This window comes from Neovison vison, chromosome 11, assembly GCF_020171115.1.
Source record: "Neovison vison isolate M4711 chromosome 11, ASM_NN_V1, whole genome shotgun sequence".
NCBI classification, from domain to species: domain Eukaryota; kingdom Metazoa; phylum Chordata; class Mammalia; order Carnivora; family Mustelidae; genus Neogale; species Neogale vison.
Window position 1 is genome coordinate 108,625,208 of NC_058101.1, and position 6,000 is coordinate 108,631,207.

A 6,000-nucleotide genomic window follows, 5' to 3' on the forward strand; every position below is an offset into this window, starting at 1 on the left:
GTACTTTTTTAAGGGGTTTTGTCTCTCTCTAAAAGTGTTACTTGTTTCTGTGTCTACAGTTTGTTTGATATTGTGGAAAGGACTTCAGATTGAGAGCAAGTGATCTAACACCTACATAATGGTGACCTTCCCTAAGTCCCTCAACCTTTCTGAGGCCGTTTCATCCATTGCTTTAAAGAACTACTCAAAACACAAGGCCCATGAAAACTTTTTGTTTGTTTGTTTGTTTGTTTGAAGTATAAAAGATTAATTTAGTGCCTTTGATACATTTTTTATTGTGGAGGATGTATGGTATCAGCACTGACAGATCACACAGATACAAAGAACTCTAGCTTATGACAATATTGAGGGTTTATCCCAATTCTGCAGAAGAGCTTCTTTTTTTTTTCTTTTTATTTATTTGACCGACAGAGATCACAAGTAGGCAGAGAGGCAGGCAGAGAGAGAGGAGGAAGCAGGCTCCCTGCTGAGCAGAGAGCCCGATGTGGGGCTCCATCCCAGGACCTTGGGATGACCTGAGCCGAAGGCAGAGGCTTTAACCCACGGAGTCACCCAGGCGTCCCCTGCAGAAGAGCTTCTTAAAGATGCTGTGAAGGCCTCACAGCAGCAGGCTTCAGATAAGAGATTCTCCATAGACTGAAATGTCGAAGACCTAACACCTGTGTGTTGATTATTAATCAACGATGTGTTTCCTATTAACCAATGATCGCGTATGGCACATACACCTCACCCCTCAGGACCACACTCACCAGGTGATTCTGGATTTTCTGTAGGCTGGGGCAGAGCAGATAACACCTGTCCCCACCCCTATCTGACACATAGTTTACAGTCTCAGACCAACACTTCAGTCACAACAAAAGTGGAAGGAAAAGAGAGGGATGGCTTTTTCATCAGTGCAGAAATGTGGAGGGGAAAGTAGGTTGCAAACAAAATGTGAATCAGTGTGATGAAATGATGCCCGTGTCAGCTGGACTTTCGGTGAACACCAGACCAGCAGCTCTTAACAATCAGCACCATTCGCCCAGATACCCCTGACGTTTCAGTCCTGTCCAGCCGACAGCCTGACCATTGTACTTCTTTGTGCCTGTCTCTAATGTCTGTGCATTGGCAATGCATTGAGAGATGATGTATATCTGATATATTCCCTTGAAATACATTTCCAGCAAACTTTCTAACTTTTTAACTATTGAAAAAGAGATTTAAAATTTTTGCTTATATCATGCCCAAATTATGGACTGTGCCTCTTATTTTTAGAAATCATTTCTTACCTTTAAATTTTTCAAAGAAAAAAAAATGAGGTACTGGTGAAGTCCCCAAGTAAATGTGTTCTCTTTTCTCCATGCTGCCAATAGACCAAATCAAAAGCCATCGCCCTCCCCCCAAAAAATGGGTTTGAGAACATGTGTAGATGAGAAGTGAGATTTATAGATCGCAGTCTTTGTTTCATGAAGCTACCAAACTTTTTCATTCTACACCTGAAACTTCTATTACACTGTATGTTAACTAACTGAAATTTAAATTAAAACTTGGGGCAAAAAAAAGTTACCCTTTTTCTCTTTGTTATGGAATTCAGTGATTGTAAAAAGAAAAATGAAGGTTTGTTGTATTTTTGATGCTGGCATGAGGTTTACTTTGTCAACTTTTATTCATATATCTGGGTATAAAAAATTCTGTCCATTGTTTACTATGAGATTAGCATTATGTTTTGAGGTAAACAGAAAAATTTATACTACTTGATAAACTATTGTAAATTTTAAAAGGTTTCTTTACCTCAATTAACATAATGGACCAATAAATCTTAAAAAAACAAACAAATAAACAAACAAACAGATTACTCTACCAGACCAAGACAGCTTCATAAAGATTAGACAATATGATGCTAGTGATAGGGCTCTGTCAACTGTGGAGTGCCATGTACACGCAGGGCATAGTTTAATTGTTTGGTCAAAAAGGCTGAGGGAGATATTTATGGTCAAGGCAGTTTTCAGAGTGGTTCTAAGAAAACACCATGGAATACTATGGGTCCCATATTATTCAGCACACCAATGTTTTATGCTGGTGCTGCCAGAGAATGAAGGTATGGTTCCAAATGCACACAGCACAAGAGTGGGCATAAAATCCTACTGGTTGCCCAGAGGCCTATAATCACCTCCAACACTCCTTCCTCCCAGGCTATAGGTAGCAAGTGGACAGTAGAACCGGGCATGTCACTGAGTGGCACAGATCTCCATGGGGTATCTGTGGGGGAGTTGGGGATAGGTACCTTCCGCACCCAGCACTGGATTGACATTAATGGGAAAAGAGGCAGGTTGAAACCCAAAGTATAAGAATGGTATCCTGATGAGGCTATAATGGTGCATATGGTCACTGTGTCCAACTGGTCTCCAGCAATGAAAATTTTGACTCTAGAACCAAAAATTTCCATATTGCTGGTCTCCTTTAAAAAATACAACTGTGAATATACATAACTTGCACTGACTTTTATCCAGCCCCAAAATGCTGCATCAAATTGAAGAAAATTTTCAGTTTCCGGAGAAAAAAATTCATGTTGATGGTGTAGCTAATAGCTCTGATACAGTGACACGGCTCCTTCTGAAATAGTAAATGAGCAAAAAAAAGAAGCAATAAGATCTCTTAATTAACCCTTTGCCATTTTATAAATCATATAAGCTGGTTTAGGATTAGAAAGAAAGTCCTTTTGACAGAACCATTAGAAAATCACTCAGAAGTTGAAGCAGGGTGAGATCAAGTCTGTATTTGAAAATTACATTTCTTAGACACTTGACTACTCAATTCTGTTAGTAAATGATTATTGCACAAATAACCTCTACTAAATATTCCCTGAAAATGTTAAAATAACAATTTTATTGAAGTTCACTAAGTTCTACTTGTCAAAAACCTAATAATACTTGGGAAATGGGTCACCAAATAAAAAGAGAAACCAAAATTAGGGAGGCAAGAATAAAAGAAGAATGGGAATATGAGACTCGGGGCCAAACACAATTTTGATGAGGTTAACGGTTGTATATGTAGCCTTGGTTTGCTCATTGTATTCACTTGGGACCCGGTGTCCAGAAGATCATCTGCACAGTCCTGTCAGAATCAAGAGAACCCAGAAGTGCTTAATAATTCGCAAAGTTTGAAAAAAAATTCTCAAAGTTGGGATGCCTGGGTGGCTCAGTCGGTTAAGTGTCAGCCTTCGGCTCAGGTCATGATCCCAGGGTCCTGGGATTGAGTCCTGCATCAGGCTCCTTCCTCAACAAGGAGCCTGCTTCTCCCTCCGCCTGCTGTTCCCCGTGCTTGTGAGCTCTCACGCTCTCTATTCTCTCTCTGTCTGACAAGTAAATAAGATCTTCAAAAAAATTTTTAAAGATAAATAAAAATAAACAAATAAAAAGTAAAGATAAGATTGACAAAGAAAAGGGGGTGGAGGGTCCCAGACAGAAGGCTCAACATGAAAGAGCAGAATGTGTTCAGGGAATTATAATCATTTCGTATTGCTGACCTGCCAACTTTAAGATGGGAAAAGTAACAGATTCCTGAATTCTTCAAAGAAGGTTTAGATTTTATCTTCTGGGCCATGGGAGCTTTACTGAAATTTTCTGAGCAGAGGGGTGATGGATCACAACACATCAGTAGCTCATTCTTGCAGCCCTGGGGAGGGGGCGTGAGAGGTGAGGAGAGTAAGAAGGCTTTCACTAGGTAGAGACATTAGAGAATGGAACCTGTTCCAGGGCAGTGTCAAAGAGGAAAGAGGGCACCAGATAAATGAGATGTCCTTAGGGAGTACAAGTGATTTGGCAGCAAGACTGAGAGAGTGCAGGATGCACCGTAATGGAGGCGACAGAAGGTATTCAAAAGATGACCAGTAAGTAGATGTGAGATGTGAGGTCCAAGATGACACAGGAGATGAGGTGGTTATTGCCTCATTCCCCAGTCATACCAGGCAGAGGTAATAGTAAAAAGCATGAAAATAAAAACAGTTTTTGAGAGTAGAGTATTGGGATGTGTCCCCATCTTTAGGGTAAAAAAAAAAGAGAGAAGGATGTGCTCTGAGGAGGAGAGACAAGCAGCAGCCAGTAAAGACAGTAAGACAATGAGGAGACACTGGGTTATGAGGGCCAGAGATCTTAGGAAAGAGCTCCCTTTTACCTCTGGAAGTGACAATTCTAGCAAAAAAAGGAGAGAGGGAGAAGTAAATGGAATAAATGAAGAAACTCAAGAGTTGAGCAATAAGGGAAAAGAGGCAAGTATGATCAACTTTAAAAGGTTGGACAAGTAGACTGTAATAGCAGTAGCAACAGGGTGGAAAGGAAATTCTTTTTAGGGAGCCATGAGAGGAAGATCTCTAGTATGGACTTCATCTTCCCCATAATTTTGTGCATGGGGAAATGCTTTCTAAATTCCAAAAAATCTAGAAGGGAACTTCTAAAATATAATGTGTGACCTGGACATTTCTTGTAAGAGCCATCTCAGTCAATTCGCCTTGCAAGTTCATGGGCTAACTGATTGTTAATAACTCTAAGTTGAAACTTTGGACTGTGAGATCATAAAGCATAAACATTAAAAATTAATAAATAAGATGACTGGCTATCAAAGTAGTCACCAACCTAGTGCACTTTTTGTATGGGTAGTAGTGTATTGTAGTTTATACATACAGAAAATTAAACTTACATCCTAGGATAAAAGCACAAGATTTTGCTTTTGGGTAAATTGGAAGGGGAGATGAACCATGAGAGACTATGGACTCTGAAAAACAATCTGAGGGGTTTGAAGTGGCGGGGGGGTGGGAGGTTGGGGTACCAGGTGGTGGGTATTATAGAGGGCACAGCTTGCATGGAGCACTGGGTGTGGTGAAAAAATAATGAATACTGTTTTTCTGAAAATAAATAAATTGGAGAAAAAAAAAAAGCACAAGATTTTGATTCTTTGGGTGCTGGGAATGCTTTCTGTGATCCCAGGCAACAGAACCTTCACTGTATGCCTTGTTAAGTGTGGTATACATTTCAAACATGAGTCCAGAATGGTAGGCAAATAACCAGGTAGACAGGAAGATATTGGAAAGTCTGAATGTAGATTCTGGATGTGAGGGGGGAAAAGCCTATCCATTCCCTTGGGCATCCCAGTTACAACACTACAATGCAACCCACTAACTACCTGTCCTACAGGAGGCCTCACGAAGATCCCAAGTGAAGAAACACAATTTTCATTTGTCAACCAAGTATCAATCCTTATGAGTTCCTGAATCTTACAAATTTTTAGTAGAGTGAGATGTTTCACATAAAAGAGACCAACTGCCAAGGAAGGACTTTTTAACTCTGATTTGTGCATACATAAAAACAATGAGAGTCTGAGGTTTAAAGGCACACAGCTTAAACAAACATCATGCTCTGAAAAACACTGTCAACATTGGCTCTACCATATTAGAGATGCTTTTTCTATAAGGTCCACCAGTAAATATGAAAACTCTGAAAAACCTTATATAGCCTTTTTCTCCCACATTGTTAGCATTTAAACTAAATTTATCAGGAAATGACTATGCTTCAAAGATAAATAACGAAAATAATAACAAGTCAAACTCCTGGTAGACAGTGAAGCCAGATTATGTACATTTACCTCACTCTAAAAACAAAACAAAACAAACAAACAGACAAACAAAAAACCTAACTTGTTCCCAACCTCATAGATGACACCCTATACAATATGTTGTCCAACTGAATATTACAAGGCTTTCAAGACTATTAGCCATATGTCAAGTTCCCATAGAGAAAGGGTTACGGAGCCCCGAGTCCAGGGGTCAATTCTCACTATCATGCCAGCTCTTCCTTGGGGCCGCTGTCCAGAACAACGATCTGTCAAAGATCTGCACTGATTCTCTTCCAAGTATGAAAACTGACAATATGAAAAATAAGATGAAGTTTTTAAAAAGAAACAAAATTTACAGATTCAATGGGCTATTACTGCTTTCATTTTATTATCTTTATTTTTTTGTTTTTTTAA